At 49.3% G+C, this 19,620-nt stretch overlaps 1 protein-coding gene across 1 annotated transcript in view; it reads right to left on the reverse strand.

Moving 5' to 3' along the window:
• ZNF697 (zinc finger protein 697) overlaps nt 1-10,534 on the reverse strand; it is a 28,909-nt gene extending 18,375 nt beyond the window's left edge. The window contains exon 1 of the mRNA XM_036015841.1: nt 10,378-10,534. The gene's annotated coding sequence lies outside the window, so the exon portion shown is untranslated. The remainder of the gene's footprint in view (nt 1-10,377) is intronic.
• Nucleotides 10,535-19,620: the final 9,086 nt, after the last annotated feature.

The raw sequence follows: 19,620 nt of genomic DNA on the forward strand, positions 1-19,620 counted from the left end.
TTTTTAAATGCCCCAAACCAATGATCAAACTATATTACGTTTCCCTCTGCAGTGCCCTTTTCGGGCCAAAGGAGTCTTACAGGCCATTGGAGAAAAGAGGCACCGATGTCAGTGCGCCCTGCTGAATTCTAACATCGTCACCACACACATTCGTGTCCCCGTGAACCGTGCAGGCTTCCCAGGTGTGAGCCGTCTCAGCAGACGGTATGAATGGTCAACCTCAGTGAGTCAGGCTCACATCAGCATCAGCTGTAATTTTCAGTCTTCCAAACTTGGGGGCCTGTTCTTTGATCTCCCCAACAACACTGTCAAGTGCTTGGCACATACACTGGGATTCAGTAAATGACTGTGGAAACCCCATGGAGGCACGCCCCTTGGGAATTTTCTCCTTCTTTGTATCCAGAGTACTGCTCTGTGTTAGTAATTCTCATGTTTCACTCACCACCCTGTCTCCTCTTCTGATCTCCCAAAACGGGTCAGCCTTCAAAGTCCCTGTTTACTTTTTCTTTCCCTTCACTCCCCTTTCAACCATTTGGCCCCTTCCCCTAGTTTTAAATAAACCCCTCCTCTGTCCAGAGACATCAGAAACTTGAACCTCTCACCTGCACTCCACGGCATCTAATCACGCACCAGTCACTGCAGCTGAAGAACCTAAGAGCCCCTTCCAGTCCTAAAGCGCTGCCCCGCGTGTCACGTGGAGCGCAGGACAGGAGGCAGCTGAAGGCAGGGGGTCAGGGAGCAGTATGTGCTGCCTCATCAACAGACCCGGTTTCCACCAGTTTGCCACTTACACACTGTAAGCCCCCAAGACAGTTCTTTCTCCTGTTTCCTCCCGTCTTAGTTTCCTCCTCCACACAATGGGGAAAACACGCCGCCTTGAAAGATCGTTGTAAAGACTAAATGAATTTCCATTTGTAACGTATGGAGTCTTGGTCACATTGGAAAACATCCCACATCTGTGCTACAAATCGGCTTCTCCAGTCGGTGCCCATTTCTGTTCAGGCCTCTCTGTTCTTACTCATCAGGCTCGAAACCCTGGAGGCAACTCTGACCCCTCCTCACCGCTTTCAGTCAAATAGTAGCCAAGAACGTCCTTTCACTTCTCTCCTCTTTTGGCCGTTGCCAGGATCACGGCAGTAGACACTTACCAGCTCCGTGCACCCCCGTGTCGCTCACTCACCGCAGGCTCAGTCTCAGAGCACAGCCGTCGCTGCTGCATTTTTGCTCCCGCTCGGAAACCCGGTCGTCTCGCCAGCAGTCTCCAGAGAAGCACACACTCCAATTCCTCAAGGCTCTCTTCCTTCTTCTCCCTGACCTTTCTCTGCTGACTCCAGCCAAAAGGGTTGCTCTCCACCCCCGGAAGGCAGCACAGATGTCATTCTTCTCCTGCCATCCTGCCCGCCAGGATCAGCAGGAAGCAGTCACTCCCTCACCTGCAGTGATTGAGAGAGCTAGACCACCTCCGGGGACTCAGTCTCTTGCTGTGCAACCTTGGAAAAGTTGCTCAACCTCTCTGAGCCTTGTTTTTTTTATCTATAAAATGGGGGGAAACCGTGTCTACTTTATAAGATTATTGTTAACTGCTCAGAAAGAATTATTATGATGTCACTTTGTATGACTTTCAGATACTTTTCCTTATCATATTCTGCCTAGTGTCAGTTTTTAAAATATAACCATGGTGCCCTCACCATGCGGCTCAGTTGGCTAGGCATTGTCCACAAAGCGAAAGGTTACCGGTTTGATTCCCGGTCAGGGCACATGTCCAGGTTGCAGGTTCCGCCCCTGTGGGGGGCGTGTCCAAGAGGCAACCAATGGACGTTTCTCCCTCACACAACGCTGTTTCTCTCTCTAAAAATCAATAAAGAAAACATCTCCTCAGGTGAGGATTAAAAAAGAAAAAGAATTTGACCCTGGCTGGCGTAGCTCAGTGGATTGAGCACGGGCTGGGAACCAAAGTGTCCCAGGTTCGATTCCCAGCCAGGGTACATTCCTGGGTTGCAGGCCATAACCCCCAGCAACCGCACATTGATGTTTCTCTCTCTCTCTCCCTCCCTTCCCTCCCTAAAAATAAATAAATAAAATCTTTAAAAAAAGAAAAAGAATTTGCATCTCATTCATTGTTTGCTGGCTCTCGCTTCGCAACACCTCCCAAACATAAGCTCTGGGTGGGAACAGACGGTCCGCTGCCCTTGGGTGGCTCCCCGACATGCTCGGCCCTCCAATGTTTATGGAAATGGATACAATGAGGTGCAATTATTTCTGTCTCTCAGTCTCAAAAATAAGAACCAAACCAGGAAACCTAGCGACCTGGCCAGGATCACATCAGGTAAGGCAGAGCCATGGAAACAACCTGGCTCTCCCAACTGGATCCAATAACCCGTCAGCACCAGGGGCCCAGCCCACTTAATTACGCTGCTGAGCAGACAGACGTGATACAGAGCGGTGATTAGCTTCAGAAGTTAGGACCTTCTCGGAAAAGAATCCTGTGTCCTTGGCCAAATGTCAGCCCGGGACATCTGATGGAAACAGCCCTTGTTTGCATCAAAGAGTCTTGTGCAAGGCCCCTCCGCTCCCAGCTTTCCAGCCCGGGTCAGCTGTGCACAGAGCAGCGGGGCACAGGGTGTGCTTGCGTCTGTGGTGGGCAACGCTGCTAGACTGTCCTCGCCCGAACAGACAACTGCTTCTCTCCCACTCCTGCAGGGGAGACCAGACTAGAACTCACAGAAACCAAACAATGAATGAAAAAAAGACCGCCATTCAGCCTTTACGAAGTAGTGAGACGAAGCGAGAGGTTGCTTGGAGGGGCAGGAGAGGAGGGAGGTACCAGGGGGAGCACAGTTGAAAATCAGGAAAATGTGTATTTAACAGTAAAAATGTCTATTCAGACCAAAGGTTATTCTCAGTGTTCAAGGGTTTGGGGTTTTCTTTTGTTTTTCTTACTAGGACGGGGAATTCAGGCATTCCTTACTTTCTGTTCTCACCTTACGATCATCAGCCTGGAAACCCCTTTTCTGAGTCCAGAATTAAGCTATGAGACAAACACAGGCTCTTCAAGAAGTCTGTACAAAGGCTATAGGATATATAGGAAGTAGGTGACCAAGGTATTTTCCAAGCTACCTACTCTGTCACTCCGCACAAGAACACCTGTTTTGGGGGCGGGGAAACAGAAACATTTTCTGTAGTAACTGCATCCAAGCTAGCTCAGGATGTGGCTGCAGCCTGGTTAAATTCAACTGATATTTACTTATTTTTTTAAAGGTTGGGGAATATTTCTTCAAGTCTATGTCACACTTTGGTTTTTCATTTTGGGGGTAACCTGGTTTTATATTAAAATAGATCTGACACGTGTACACTCCTACAAAGAAAAATATAGGTAAAGTTCGCATATGCAAAAATATGGATATATTAAGAGAATGAGAAGACAAGCCATAGACCGGGAGAAAATATTTGCAAAAGACCTAACTAATAAAGGACTATTACCCAAAATACACAAAGAACTCTTAAACTTAACAGTAAGAAAATGAATAATCTAAAATAAAAATGGGCAAAAGAGCGAAACTGATATCTCACCAAAGCTATATAGACAGTAAACAAGCATATGAGAAGATGCTGAACATCACCTAGCATCAGGGGACTGCTAATTAAACCAACGAGATAGTACACAGTTATCAGGACAGCAAAATTCCAAAACACTGACAACACCAAATGCCGGTGAGGATGGGGAGCAACAGGAACTTCAGATGACAGCTCGGCGGTCTCTTACAAACGTAAGCACACTCTTACCGCACCACCCAGCGGCCTCACTCCTTGGTATGTACACAAATGAGTTGAAAACTTATGTCCACCACACGAAACCCTGCCCGTGGGACTTTATAGCAGCTTTACTCGCAAGCACCAAAACGTGGAAGCAACCAAGATGTCCTTCCGCAGAAGCACTGACAAGCCATGGTGCAATGGGACGTTCTCCAGAGCTAAGAAGAAATGAGCTGTCAAGCCATGAAAACGTATTTTGAAAATGAAATCTATTTCGCCCTGGCTGGCGTAGCTCAGTGGATTGAGCGTGGGCTGCGAACCAAAGTGTCGCAGGTTTGATTCCCAGTAAGGGTACATGCCTTGGTTGCAGGCCATGACCCCCAGCAATCACACATTGATGTTTCTCTCTCTCTCCCCCTCCCTTCCTTCTCTAAAAAAATAAATAAATACAATCTTAAAAAAAAGAAAATGAAATGTATTTCACTAAGTGAAAGAAGACAGTCTGGAAAGGCTATGTACTATATGATTCCAACTATATGACATTCTAGAAAAGGTGAAACTATGGAGATGGTTAAAAAAAAATCAGGGGTTGAGGAGAGAGGGATGAATAGGCGGAGCACAGAGGACCTTTAGGGCCGTGAAACTATTCTGTAGGATGCCACCGTGGTGGATATGTGTCATTACACATTTGTCAAAACTCACAGAATGGACACCACCAACAGCGAGTGCTACACCATGAATTTGGGTGATAAGACACGTCAATGCGAGTTCGTGGATGTGGACAAACACACACAGCACTCCGGTGAAGGATGTGGATAGCGGGGGAGGCCATGCATGTGTGGGGTGGGGGCCACCCTGGAACTCTGGACTTGCTGCTCAGTATTGCTATGAATCTAAAAGGGCTCTGACAATGAAGTTCATTTAGCCTGGCTGGTGTAGCTCAGTTGGTTGGAGCGTCGTCCCATAAACCAAAAAGTCATAGGTTCAATTCCTGGTCAGGGCACATGCCTGGGTTTTGGGTTCAGTCCCCGGTTGGAGCATGGATGAGAGTCAACCTATCAATGTTTCTCTCCCACTCTCCTTCCCTCCCTTCTCCTCTCTCTTCGATCAATGGGCATGTCCTCAGGTGAGGATAAGAGAAAGCCTATTTAAATATATGTAAATTACATATATATAATTTCCCCAGTCTATGTAACACATAAGCATATACCTCACTATAAAAAATTGGCAGTGCCATCATATTAGGAGGGAATCAAAATGAAATACTTTAAAATACAACACATTTATTACCTCCATAAGCATGAATGGAACACTTACCATGTGCCACCCACTTGCTACTCCGGATTCTACCTTGTGAAGCTTCCTTTCTAATGACATCATCTTAAAAATTCATTGCTTTCAAAGCCACCTACTGCTACCAGAAATCACTGTCAATGCCTGCCTGAGGGATTATTATTTTTTAATGGGGACAAAAGTTGATTCTTTGCAATTCACAAAGGTTCCTAGGTGTGTGGGGGTCAACAACGGGAAATGTGTTCTAAGGCCTAAATGTCCCCAAGTACCAGAGAGCCAACCACATGAGTAGACGCAGCACTGTGACCCTGAGCCCACAGCACGCATTGCTTAGTAACAGCCAGGAGAAATGGTTCCAGTTTTCTGACTTACGGTAAGATCCTGAGAAAGTTCCCAGAAGGCAATATAAACTAAAACCCTCTGCAGAGAAGGGGTCCCCGTTCCCTTAACTGCACACATTTTAGCAAATTAGAGCCAGCAGCAGGGACTCCGCTTTTACCCTCTGCAGGAAGGGGAGCTTGCAGAGCCGCACGCCGCCCTCCCACACACCTGGTCGGAACAGCCTGCTAGTCTGCAGACGCAGGGTGCGTGACTTGCACAAATGTAGGATCCCCAGAACTGTCCGATACTCCTTTAAAATGGCTAAGGTGCTTGATGACAACCCACGGCAAACTGTCTGTATACACCGAGCCTTCCAAAGTGAGGCCTTGAAATCAGGGGAAGAGAAGGCTTAGTCAGCATCAGGAGGTCGGTTCAGTCCTGCGGTGAGTAAAATCGCCTTTCTACCCAGAGGAGGCCACTGCTCTTCTCACCATCCCCACGAAGACATGATGCAGTGAAGACCCGATCCCTGCGCCAGGCACATCGTGCTCCTCTGGGGGCGGGGGCAGGGGGTGGGAATGGCGGAACACCGGAATGAGTTAAGTATCTTCCTTCCTCGCTCCAGCCTTCCCTTTTTCTTTCTTTTCTTTCCATGTTTTTTTTTTTTAATATCTGCAGAGGTAAGGAATTTCTCAGGTGTGAAACAAAAAAGCGCTTTCTAGAAGATATGGTAGAAGACGGGCATGACAGCAAGGGAGAAGAGACTAAAGCAACGGACCCACCCGTCCCCCAACATCAAAGAAACACCATCATCACCGAGTGCTGACCGAGCCAAGCCCGTGAACCTCAACGACACACACATCTGCTCTGGCACATTTTCAGAAGGTGCTTCCCTGTCTTGCAGTCACGGGGAAAAGATCAAAATTAACTAAGAAAATGACCCCTCTGATCCCTCTCCTGCAAAGTGTCGATGCGCAAATGTTTCCTGCCTACGTTTCTGCATTTATTTAGTTGTTACCAATTCACCATCAACTCCCAGTTCCTGCAACCCCATCCTATGTTGAGTTGTTCTCTGGACAGAGTTCCTGCCACGTGCAGGGGATGTGCAAATATTCCAGCACCATGTGGGGGTGCACCCAAGTTGACTTTCATATTCATAGCCCAGGTATTGGAGATAATGCAAAAGATTAAGGCAGAGGCCAAGTGTGGCATGGAGTGTCAAGAAAGGCGACCTAGAAGGGGTAGGACTTGATCTGGAGGGAGGAAAAAACAATTCAGATCGGCTGGGAGAACATGCAAAAGAATTCCAGGCAAACAGTTCTGTGCTCAGAGATCTTATTAGGGATTCGGAACCTGATCTTCCCAACTGATGCTCATTGTCATTCAAGGGCATAAAAATAACAAATTTATGAAAAACAAGTTCCTCTCAGAAAGAGATCCACTGAGAGGAACTTAGAAGCCCAGCGCATTCTTGGTAGGAAATCTGGAAAGTGGAGGACCTCGGGAAGAAAGAAAGGGGTCTGGCAGTGTTCCCCCAAGAAACGCACACAGACACCCATTCTGAACAGGCATGGGCGCCAACAGTCCTACACTGCAGCCTTCAGCTCAAAATCTGGGACTCCAAACAAGTTTCTCAACTCCCTTCTGAGCCTCAGTTTCATTTGGAGAGTAGAGATAATGACATGTAAATCACCCGACTGAGGCAATGCATGTAAATTGTCTAATTCAATAGTTGTTCAAGAAATAGTAACTGTTGTCATCACATAAAAAGGAAGCATGAAAAATTGCCCAGTTGGAGGGGTGGCAAATTTCGATGCCTCAGGGAAAAGTTTGGAGTCTTATCTGTCTTGCATTTCTATGTGCTGCATTTTTATCTTGGCAGATCGCTGGGGGCAGTAAGGAAGCGACGTGGTGGGTGCCGGTGGCTTAGTTCCAAATAGCAGGACAGCCTCTGCGGCGCTGCTTTCTGTAAAGCACATGGCATCTTCACAATCGAAAGGTGTCACTTCCTTGGCCCAAGAGCATGACAAGAGTCATTCACTGATTATCCACTTGGGGTTAATCCATCTTACGCCCTGCTTACAGAGTTTGACATTTTAGACTGGCCAAGAAAAACTCAAGAAACGTCTAATGAATGTCTTTGCACCAGGCACCCTGATAGACCCTTTCAGGGTCTCTGCACCCAGAAGCAGAAGGAAAAGCTCCAGTCTGTCTCGCACCAGATGCTTCAGACGTGCAATTGCTATAAATCCTCACAGGCCTACAAGAACAACTTTACAGAGAAGGAAGGAATCAATTAAGTTGTATGCATTCCTTCCGTTTCTTTCACTCACTCATTCCTTCATTCACCCGGTGTTTTCTATGTAAACGTCCTCTGTGCACCTGCTGGGTATAAAGCACACGGCAGAGAACGTCATTGCCCTCCAGGGGTTTAGGTTGAAGGGGAGAAAGATAAGCACCTGTCACAAGGCAACCCAAAGATGCGTGCCATCCAGAGGATACGAGTGCCAGGACGGTGGCAGTAATTCTGACCGGGAGGTCTTGGAAGACTTCTACAAGGGTGCTCCATCAGCTGGGCTCGGATTTGGAGAAAATAGTCTGAGACAGTGCAGGTATGCCCAACATGCACGGATTCATGACGGAGACACACGGGTGGAAGAACGTCTCTCACATCCGGGGATGCGAGCTGTCTGCTGCCAGAATGGGCAGGTAACATGGGGTGGCCAGGGGCGAATGGAGGATAGAGGTGGGTGGGCAATGAATTGTGAAGAGTTGTGAATGCCAAACACAGGAGTCACCTTTGCTGGTTACATTTAACAATACAGTACGTGCACTAAGAAACTTGGGGGCGGGGCAGGGTCTTAGCTGCAAAGAAAATGGCATTAACGTTGGGCTCAGGCTCCAGAACTTAGTTCACTGCAGCTCCCCCACCCCCGCACCCTACATCAGCAGGTAGTACCTTAATTTATCACCTTTCTCCAACTTTTACCCTTTCTCCTTTCCTTAACAGGACACTAGAAATTAAGTGTGTAGATTCTAAGGAAGCCCAGAGAGCTTTGGGGGGACTGGAAGACATGTGTGCAAAGCCATTAGCCCGAGTCACACAGCCCCCAGCAAGGTCACCTCGCTACTCCAGTTCAGCTGTAGCAACTGGTTCTTCAGTGTCCTTCATTTGCACTCACCCCTTTAATCCCAGTCAGTTTTGAAGGCTATCTAAGTTTTCCTCTCTGTAATGTAAATGGTAGCCTGACTTCCCATTTATGAGTTTGGTTCACTCTGGTGCCATCTCGTCTTTGGGGCCCAGCTGAACTTCTGACATCGAATTCCCACCAACTACCACCTCTACCTCCAACACAGGGGCAGAGGGGGAGAGAGAGACACAGAGAGAGAGACAGAGAGAGAGCGTGCCTGTAGTTTCCAACTAGAAATCACGCCCTGAATTCAGCGCCTTTCCACTTTATTTCACGATTCCGATGCCCTCGCTCCATTTCCCCCACGCCACTCACCTCACTTCAGATGCTTCATCTCCCCTAGAGAAGCTTGTGGAAAGTGTCTGTTGCCCCCACAAGCCATCGCTACAGGGTCAGAGGTCTGTGCCCTACCATCTCACCATGAGCCCTGGGTACTCCCGTGTCCCCACTGACGTGGCTGTGTTGAAGGTTCATTTGGCTCTCAACATGTGTTCCACAATAAAATACTCATATGCCTGCTCGTTAAGAAACCGAGGTGAACACTTGGGTACAGCAGTAAAGCCACAGGGGAAGGGAGAGGGGAGACACCGAGGCCCCTTAGGCGAGTGAGCGGAGTTACAGCAGGGACACTTGGACCTGCTCACAGTTGCTGGCTCATCCATCACAGCTCCTCCGAGACCATTAACTTGCTAACCCTTATCCAACCGCCTTTACCACACTCTGTCCCACCGGAGGAGGATAATGCCAAATGGAATGCAAGGTATTCGTGCCGCCCTTACAGGTAAAAGGACAAACAGGCCCGCTATTAGGGCGAGGCTACATCACCAAATCGAGCCCATCCTAAAGCTCAGGGGTGTAGCCAGGGGTGGGGTGATTCACTATGGAAGGTGGGGCAGGGCAGTTAGGAGAAAAGGAAAATCGTGTGGCGTCCCAGAGGAAGCGGTAATCGGATTCTGAACGCTGGCCATAAGGAACACTCAGCGCCCTGTGGCCGCCGCTCCCGGCTCAGCCTCTTATCGCCCTCTCCTCCCAACCCGCGCTTCACCCCACGCCTCTGCGCTCAGTCCTGAGCTTCGGCATTCTCCCCGGGTGAAGGCATCAGCCTCGCCCCACCACCCACCCACCAGCAGACAGGGACCTCTGGCTCTGGGAGGACTAAACGGCCACCCCTCCAGGGCCGCGAGCTGTTGCCCATCTTTCCCCCCCCACCACCCATCCTTACTGTGCCATTCGACAGTCTGATGGCAGCCCAAGCCGCTGATCTAAGTCGGGCTAGAATGGAGCGGAGGGGAAAAGGGAGAACACATTTCACAAGGACCCAAGAGGACGCGCTGCCCTCCTCGGAGTCCCCCACCCCCACCCCCTCAGCCCCGAGTGGGGCCGGGGGCGCGGACAAACGAGGCGATGCGAGCGCAGTCGGTGCGGGTCGGCAGCTGCACACAAAGCCCTTCACCTTCTCCTCGCCTTCCAAGCTCCTCCCTGGGCTTCGTTGTTCCGAGGGTCTCGGATGCCCCCTTCGGTGGTCGGCGGGACGGTCCGACTCCCTCTCCTAGCGCTGCCCCCTCCCTCGCATCTCAGCCTCCTCCTCCCCGCCCCTCGCCACTGACCCCCCGCGGAAGCTCATCCCGGGTTTGGGGGTCACGAGAGCACCCCCTGCGCCCCGAGGGAGCCGACAGCGGTGCAGTCTCCGAGGCACAACTTCACCCAGCTGGTCCGCCACCCACTCCGGGAGCACACCCATCCCCACAGCTGTCGCATCGGGTCCAGATCAGCCCCATCTCCCGAGGACGCGGGAGCCCAGCCGCAGGCACGCTCCTACCTGCGCGGCAGCGCGGCAGCCAGAAGCGAGGGCACGGAGCGCCCGGCCCGAGCCCCGCGGCGCGGCTGCCCTTGTGCTGCGGCGGTGGCAGCTGCAGCGGCCGCTGGCTCGCTTGCAGACTGGCTGGCTGCCCGGCTGACTCCTCACTGGGGCTTCCTGTGGGGCTGGACAAAGGACATTTCCTGGGAGGAGCGGGGGAATGTTCCCAGCATGCCTCGATTTGTAGTTCCCGGGGACTTCCTGCCGCCACGACAACTGGTACACCAGAAAGGGACACCGGGACTGGGGAGAGGGGGCTCCCCGCGCCCCTAAGCGCTCCGGTGAAGTGGGGAGTGGCACCCTGGGCCCTGCCCCGCTGCTCGCGGGGATGCGGTCGCCAAGCCGGCGCTCGCGCTCTGCGCACTGGCGGCGGTCCCGGCACTGGGGGCCGGCCACTGAGTTGTCCCCGGTGCGGGAAGACTCTGCGGTGGAAAGGCCTTTTTTTTTTTTTTTTTAAGAAAGGAGAAGTTTGGGGTGGGTTCACTTTGGGTTGACTTGTTTTTAAAATAGATTATCTTGTTCCCTTTTTTTTTTTTTTTTTTTAACTGCCGGAATCCTGCCGGGGGCGGATTAAAGAACTTGACCGCTCACTAGGAATTCAGGTTCCTTAAGATCCTGGCACTGTATCCTTAAAACCATAAGGGCTGATTGTTTCCAGATCCTGACCTGGTGACATTCCTCCCTCCGAGGCTGGCCACGTCCCAGACATCTTTTCAAGAAAAGTAATTAAATTAAGAGATTGAAAACAAATTACATGAATGAACAATAAGACACGTTTAAAAAAAAACACACACACACACACCCAGAGAAACAAAACCCTGTGCTACTGAGTTAGGAACGTGCTAGGCTTTCTGCTTCTCTCGCCCTCATTCACCTTCAGGATGCGGCTCCCCGGGTCCTACCACACCGACGCCACCGCCACTGTAAGCGCTTCTGCGGGGGCGGGGGGGCGCCGGTTAGGGAAGGCAGACCTTGGCTGCCAGAGAGGAGCTCCACCTCCAGCCTATCAAGAGTCGCTAACATCCCCCACAAATTCCTGTCTAATTATGGAACTGCCTACCCAGGCCCCTCGTGGGAAAATCAAGGGAGGACCACAGGGAGACTAAATGGCTAGAAGCTGTGTTCTCTCCCAAGGAGCTGGGAAACGAGGTTCTAGAATCCTCTGAAACGCGTCTGAAGAGACAGGAGGTCATAATGACCCGTCACACCCACTCGGCCTCTCCCGTTTCAAGTAGGTGCACACGAATTAGAACGTTGGAGTGAGGGATTTAATTTACATTTAACAAAAGTATATCCACTTTTCTGCCGTAGTTCCCATTCTCCAGAGATCCTTAACCACAGGGAGAAGATGGGGTGGGTTCATTTAGGGCGCGGAGGGGAAGAGACACACGTCTTAGATTCGAGCACCTGCCTCCCCGCAGTTCCTATCGCAGGTTGCCGTGGGCTGTCCGCCTGGGTTCTTTGTGCTGTGATCCCTGCATGTTCCCTCCCAACTACCGCTCCTCAAAGGTTTGCAGCCTGGCAGCAACTAGCGAAACTGCCCTCCATCCCTCAAAAAATTTAAACTAAAAATAAAAAAGAATCGGTCATCCTTGGCAAACCTAGCACCCTCTTCTAGTGTTTGATTCGCAAAGATGATACACTTGCCAACAGCATTTTCCCTTGTGAATGTGCCCTCGCTGAAGGGATTGTCTTGCTTCCGACACAGTACCCTGTCCTTTTCTAACTTAGGCCAGGACACGCAAACCTGTCCCTTCTCTGTCGTCTCCAATCTAGGACAATTAGTTGCATCAACAACGATTTATTTCCCATTTACTCCATGCTAGTCATGCCTGGGGTAGGTACATGATAACACTCGACAGTGAGGTTTCATGGAGTAACTATGAGCCATGCGTGGACCTCCAGAAGCTCACATGCCACTTGGCATCACACAGTCACTACTAACACAGTATGTTAAGTGCTGTGACAAAGGCACATGCAGAGGCTTGTGCTCCCAGAAAGTGATGCCCTGTCCATTAACTCTCTCGTCCCAGTGACAGCAGGAGTGGCACCAGAGTGACCAGAGGAGGGGCCCCGAGGTGAGAAAATGCACATCTCACAAAGGGAACTTAGGGTAACATTTGGTTGTGAAGGGGTGGCAGCTGGGAAGGAAGGAAGGTAGCTCTGAGGGCGGGCGTTCCATATGGTTCTTACTTGTTTAGTCTTTACGATGGGAGCTCCTTGGGGATGTTTAAATGCCCGTGGGAAAGGTCTGGGAGAGTGGCAGAGGGTGAAGACAGAGGAGAAAGAAAGGATAAGAGATCAGGCATTCAGCAAATACTTGCTGAATTAACTAATTCCTGCTACACATCAGTGTTGAAGATGTTGAAATTGGAATTAACAAGCTGCACCCTCCCAGCTGAGAGAGCCAGTCTGAGCCCAGACAGAAATGAATTCCTTTCTCCCTCCTCACGCACCCTCCCCACCCTTCATGTCCTGAGGGAAGGTAATGGAAAAACAGTCAAGAGGAGACAGGGAGGCCCCCGGCTCCCCCGGGGTGGGAGGATGGAGCCTTTTCCGACAGGTTCCAAAAGTACACAGCAGCTTCGGGAAGGTCTCAAGTTGTGAGTCTGGAGGTTTGGGCAGTATTTTATTTTTAAGTCAAGCAAGTATTTTACCTTCTTTTTTCTTCATTTCAAGGTAAAATAGATAACTCTTCTCATCCTTACCTTTTCAAAGGGGAGTTGATCATTGAAAACAATAATAACAATAAAACCAATTTTATGTACACTTAGATATATTCAAGGATTTTAAAAAATATGTCCTATTAGTATTCCTATATTTCATGGAGTGTTGTTTTAATGATTATAGCATTGTACGTTTAATGTTTGGAAGAATCATGTCCTGTAACTAAGCTTTTATGTCCTTTTTTCTAGTCTATGTCCTCACATTTGCATTCAAAAACTATTCTAATGTAAAATTTGTTTTACTAAAAATGAATATGAAACTATATACAAAATACTTTGGGGGACAAAGGAAAACAGAAGGGGAACAGCCCTGGCTAGATTTGCCTACATTGTTTAAGCTTGCAAGTATAAGCGGGACATCTGTTGTTTTTCTCACCTTAGCAAGCCTCCATCTCCTGTTTTTTGGTAACAATGTCTTTAGGGGAAACAACCCCCTTCCCACCCTGTATCCTTGTGATTTAGGGAGGGGCAGAGCCTGTCTCTACCTCCATTTCAGTAGTGGGCACGTGATCAAGGCCTGTCAATCAAGTGACTCCATTGGTTTACTAAGGATAAGCTCCTAGAGGAAGCAGAGCTGAGAAAAAGTGTGTGTGTGTGTGTGTGTGTGTGTGAGAGAGAGAGAGAGAGAAAACATACACACAAGCAAACCCTTATGATATTGTTTGATCATGCCTGAAGCCGAATGCCACCAGACTTTTAGTTGCTTCAGCCAAAAACATTCCCTTTGGGCTGAAGCTATTTTGAATTCTGTCTCTTGCTTCCCAAAGCGTTCTGTCCAGCTGGCACGGGGCATTTCCGTGCAGGTCCCTAACTGTGCAGTTCCTGAGTTAAGGGAGGGAGTGTGAGAAGGAAAGGAGTCTCAGACCCCAGCCTTTCCAGAGTGGCATTTTAAAAACCTTGATTGGTGAATGTCAGGATTTCAGAAGGTTTGGGCTACTTGCAGTTTTCATAAATGTTCTCAAGAAAGAGACCCGCTGGTGTTGAAACAGGCCCGTGGAGGAGAGCAGAGGAAGAAACAACAGCCCGTCTCGGAGGTGTCCTTCTGCCTGTAGCCGACAAAGCCAAGCGGTCCAGAGTCAGATACACTGGGCCATGCCAGGTTGGAGAAGTGAACTTCTCTGCCCTTTGCAGAGGGTGACAGCAAAGGCTCATGGGTGGAAAACGGATACTGGAAAGACCAGGGTCGCACCAAACGCCTCCTGCTGTGTCTTCCCTGCCTGAGGGAGGGAAGAATTAACCCCATTTGAAGTAGGGTGGACACATAATTTATCACCCAGCACGGGACAATTTTGAGTGACTGGGGTGTTATTAATAATTACACCCGATGGATGGCTCTAAAACAGGTCGCCCTAATTGAAAGAGCTGTTCGCCAGGACACAGCTCTGCCTCGAGAGGCCAACCCATTTAGTCCTCCTCAACCCCAGATGACTGTTTCTCGTGTCCCAGGCAGAGGTCTAGATGGCCGCCCTAAGGCCTTTCCTTACGAGGCAGAAAGCCCCTGGCCGGGCTTCTAGAGCGTCAATGAACTTCACACATTTGAACTGCACTGGCAAGTGGGTGAGCACAGCAGGTCAGTCCCCGGAGGGCGACCCTCCCCAATTCCCAATGCAGTTGTGGTCATGCAGGAAAATAGTCCATAAGCATCTTTGTCTTGTGCATTAAAGTGGAAATAGCTAAACTGGCCAAAGAACTCGGTTTCCCAAGGAGCAGGTAATTCTGGTTATTTCTTATTAGCAGAATTGAACCCATCCCAGGGGACAGTCTCCCTGCTTATTATCATTTACCCTTTCCTCTGCTGTCAGGCAGGAGTTACCCCTGTTTCCCTCCGCAGTCTTTACACTGCCTGTGCGGGGAGCGGTCGCATGTGTAGTTCAGTCATCGCTGTCAGAAAGGGGGAGGGAACATCATTTCACGTCCTGGCCTAGGACCTACACACAAAATAATGGCTCTTTCTCTTTGGAATTTGAGTGAATGCATTTTCACACATGTGGAGAATAATTGCATGCTTTTAAGTGGGGACATTTTTAAAACGGTGTATGGAAGCGGGTGGGCTGCCGTTCAAGGCTGTTCTTGATTTAATGGCTCAGCATGTATTCCCACTTCTTGGAACAACACCTGACTTAGCTTCTGAGGAACTCTCCCCCGAAACTTGAGTCCTATCTGGAAGAGGCTGCCACCCTTCCCTCTCCTCCCATCTCTTCCTCCTCCAGCTCCAGGGCTAGGTCCGTGACCCCGGCCTCCCCCAGCCAGCGCTGCCACCAGGATGCCCAGACCCCTGGTCTGTTCCAGGACGGGCGTACTGCGCAGAAGCTGAGGCCAGAGAAGCTCTCTTTCTCTGTTGCACTTGTCTTTTGGAAAGACAACGCACACCTGAAGGTGCGGGTGGTGCAGGCCAAAGGTGGAGTTAAAACAGAGAAGAGCAGAGCAGAGAGAAGAAACAGGAAATAGAGGTCTTCAGTTCAGCCGTGTCTGATATATTCCCACACTTTTCAGTTATGTGAACAATTAAGTCTCCCACCACCACAATTCTGTCTCTTTTGACGTGTTTGCTTGACTTGGATTTCTGCCTATTTCAACAGAAGTAGTTCCAACTAAACTGAGAGATTCCTTGTGTTTTGCATTGTTCCTCCTGGTGAAGATCCCCGAGAGAGACAGCAGGAGAACAAGGCGGAGACGGACCCACCTGGACAACGCTGTCAGGGAAGAGTCCCTCTCCTCCCCGGACCCCCGATTGTTTCCGGCGCCCGCGCCCTAATTGCGTTGTCCAGGCCGGTTATGGTTGTGTGTGACAAACTGCCCCTTTTGGGATGGAAACGACACTGAACACCTTGATCGGGGCGTGCTTGACCTGTGGGAGGACTCGGCCGTGACTTTCACCCTTGTATGGGCTCTTTTGCTTAAAAAGTTTTCCAACCCTGAAAGTGACCGAGTAGCTTGTTTCATTTATTAGTAAGTAAGGCAGCGATTTTCAACTGGTGTGCCCCAAGAATTTTCAAAACATGCGACAGCTGACTATTTAGTCAGGGGCACTGACCTCTTTTCCCTTAGATTGTCAAATAAAATCATAACAATAGCCAGCACAACAATAGCCATCTGGTATGAATGGATCAAAATTACACCTATTTTTTGTGAGATCAGCAAAAAATATAACACGTTTTTTGGTGTGGAGCAGAATTTTAGCAATTAGTTTATGTGTGCCATGAGATAAAAAAAGGTTGAAAATTGCTAAGGTAAGGTAAAGCTTAGTTTTGGGTGCTATGTTTTGTTTTGTTTTCTGGTGGCATTTGGCTTCTTCCTTTAAGCCTCAAAGCTTGTATTCCCACTTCAGAGACTTCCCTCCTCCACTGCCTAGAGGAAAAGACGCTGTAACTCCAGCCCCAGCCTCTCAGAGAGTAGTAGCTCCTTTGTCGCTTCCTCTAGCAAGAGACCTTCCCTGCCCGCTCTCTCTCAAGCAGCCTCCCCTTCTCTGCTCCTCTTTCCTTTTCTTCACATTTGAAACACTTGACCCTTTGTTTTCCTGCCTTTTGTTTCTCTCCTGCAACGAGCATGGAACTTCCCCAGAGTGGGGTCTATGTGTGTTTTATTCCTGGTTTTGTCCCAAGAGTCTAGCACAGTACTTACAGCAGGAATTCAAAAGATGGTTGTCGAATACATTTAATAAAGGAACATTTTTAAGGGAGGAGCATCATGCTAACTTGTGGGCAACTTCCCTTGGATACACTTTTTAAAAAGTAAACTTTTTATGAAAGTATAGTGCCATGTTAACCAGAGAAAAGGTTCGGGCTGTGATAAACGGTAAAAAGCATTTATTTGAGCAAAGGATTGCAATCCAAGAGACAGAGATCCGGGCAGCAGCAACCCACACTGTGCTCCGGGAGAGAACAAAGAAAGACAGGGTTCATAAAGGAAAAAGCACAAGGATATAATACACGCAAATAAGGATTGCTGGCCAGGTTAACAGGCATTGGTTAGTTCCAATATGCAAACGAGGGAAGTGAAAACCACAAGGAAGTCCATATATGTCCACATGGCAGCTGTCCCAGGACGATTACGGCTCCGCATCCTGAGCTGGGCACCAGGTTGGCAGTTCAACAGCAGTTCTGAGAACTGAGACACGAGATGTGCGAGGCACCTTCCCCGACGGCCTCCCCACTTTGTGTCACGTGGCTCTCTGAGCACTGCTGACTCCATTTTCTTTTTTTCCATCAGCAATGTGAAAGTAACTATTTCATTCAAATATAATGTATTCAGATGTTGAATGTCATAACCCCTAGAGGAGCATTTGGGGAAGGGGAAAGTGAGAGTATTTCCCATCTGATCAAAGGCAGCAGAGGGAGGGAAGGGGATTTTTCTTTGGGGTTGGCTGAGCACTGGCTCTAAAACCGCCTGCCTCCCACAAACGATACCCCTGGCCCTAGCACAAGGCTCTGTGTCCTTGCTGGGCTTCGTATAACCTGGAACTTCTTATCTCGTAATGATGAGGGGAAGGGGGAAATAATTTATGAATCATAGGAAAAATTACGTAATATAAGCCAAGGCATACATTTCACTCAACACTGTACTCCAAAGTCTAGAAAAATAGGTAGTTCACTCAAAGAGGGAGCCAGATGTGAGATGGATCGACTCCTTGAAGGAAGCCGTAGGCACGAGTCCACCGGACGCTGTGGACAGCACTCATTCACAGGATCACCGGGAGGCAACTCGACAGGAGGGAGCCAACTCAACAGGAGGTAACACACAAGCTTTTGAGTAAATCGGTATCTGACTAATGCAGAAACTTCAGGTGTCCTCTCTCTAAGATTAGAAGCAGGTGAGGATGCCCAGTATCACGGCTCCTCTTCAACTTGGAAATCTGTGCCATCCCAGCCCGGGAAGAAATCAAAGGTATAAAACATTCCAAATGAAAACACAAAACTGTTATTTGCAGATGATCATCTACATGGAACTTATAATAAACCAGGAACCATCTATTTAATATTCATAAGTAACCTTTATTTCACAAATAAAATAAGACTCTGAGAAGCTACATTTACCCCAGATTGTTCAAAAGTGGGCCTCAGAGGCTAAATATAAATCCGTGAGGCCGGAAGAAAGAACAAGAACATTCAGAGTGAGAGTGTGAGGCGGAGAGCCAGGAAGTCCCATCCATCCATACACTCATCTATCCCTTCCTCCATCCTTCCCTTCATCTATCCACCATTCATTCACAGTTGGACACTTGTGGTGTTAGTGCGCGCCTGCTCTCGGCTGTGCACCGTGCTTGGTGCTAGGGACACCTACAGGGAAGACGCAGACCCTGATCCCAGTCGGGCAGGAGAATGACAACCACGTGCGGAGGTAACACTGTGACTGAGTTTGCACAGCAAGCGGTCAGGGCACAGAAGAAACTGGGGTTGTCAGAGCGTGCTTTCCCAGTGGCGACACCAGAGCTGAGTCGTGAAGAATTGGAGCTGAGCACGTCAAGTGCGAGCAAAGACCCCAGATGCTGTAGGGGTGGGGGTGGGGTGGGATGCTTGCTCCAAAGGACAGTGGCTGAGGCGAGAGGAGAAGGCGTGGGCCCAGGTCCTGAATGACACTGTGAGCCCTGCTAAGGGGTGTGCACAGTGGACGCAGCACTGGGGTAGTGAGACACAGACTGGAAAAGGAAGGATCTATACTGGCAGACAGGCCGAAAAGAAAATGACTCAGTCCTTACTGGTTGAATGAGGGAAGGGGGCTGAGCTGCTTTGTTTTCTTTGACTGTGGGTACACTCCGCAGCATCAATTACCATTTCCATCCGCATGCTGGTTTCCCTGTAATTTACCACGTCACCGCTGTTCTGTGGTGCTACCAAAACGTAATCCTATTCGGAATCAGATCGCTTTAGCATCCAGCAGAGGTGACTCATACCCCCCACCTACTCACATTGTGGCTTCGTCACTAGGTTTATCATCTCCCATCATACTAGAGGGTTCCCCATTAAGGTTTCAATGAAGTAGAAAAGATAAATCCATTTATTCAATCAATATTCACAGCACGTTTTCAGTGCTAGGACAGAGTGGTGAACTAAATGAGGTTCCTACTCTGAAGGAGCTGGTGGGCACCAGTTGGCCAATGGATCACACTTAATAACATCGGAATCAACAGACATGACATAAGACGATATGCCTACACTTACTCGATATGCTTCCGTAGACGGGCCCTTCATCATTGGAGACTCCGCACCCCTGAGAGGCAAGTCGCAGCGGGTAGCCCTGCTAGTGGAGCTGGAGCCCCAGCGGTACAGTTCCAGGGTCCGTGCACTTGCCGCCTTCACCTTGGCGGTCTAATGACAATCCAGTGTGGTAAATGACACGGTGCAGACATGTCGCATTGGAAAAATATGCAGGGTGTTGCTGGCACCTAACCCAGTCGTAGAAAACATTTCCTAAGAGACATGTTCAAGCTGAGCCTGGAAGGAGGAGCAGGAGCTAGCCAGGTGACAGAGGACGGGAAGGA

The sequence above is a fragment of the Phyllostomus discolor genome, chromosome 14 (genome assembly GCF_004126475.2).
Source record: "Phyllostomus discolor isolate MPI-MPIP mPhyDis1 chromosome 14, mPhyDis1.pri.v3, whole genome shotgun sequence".
NCBI lineage: Eukaryota > Metazoa > Chordata > Mammalia > Chiroptera > Phyllostomidae > Phyllostomus > Phyllostomus discolor.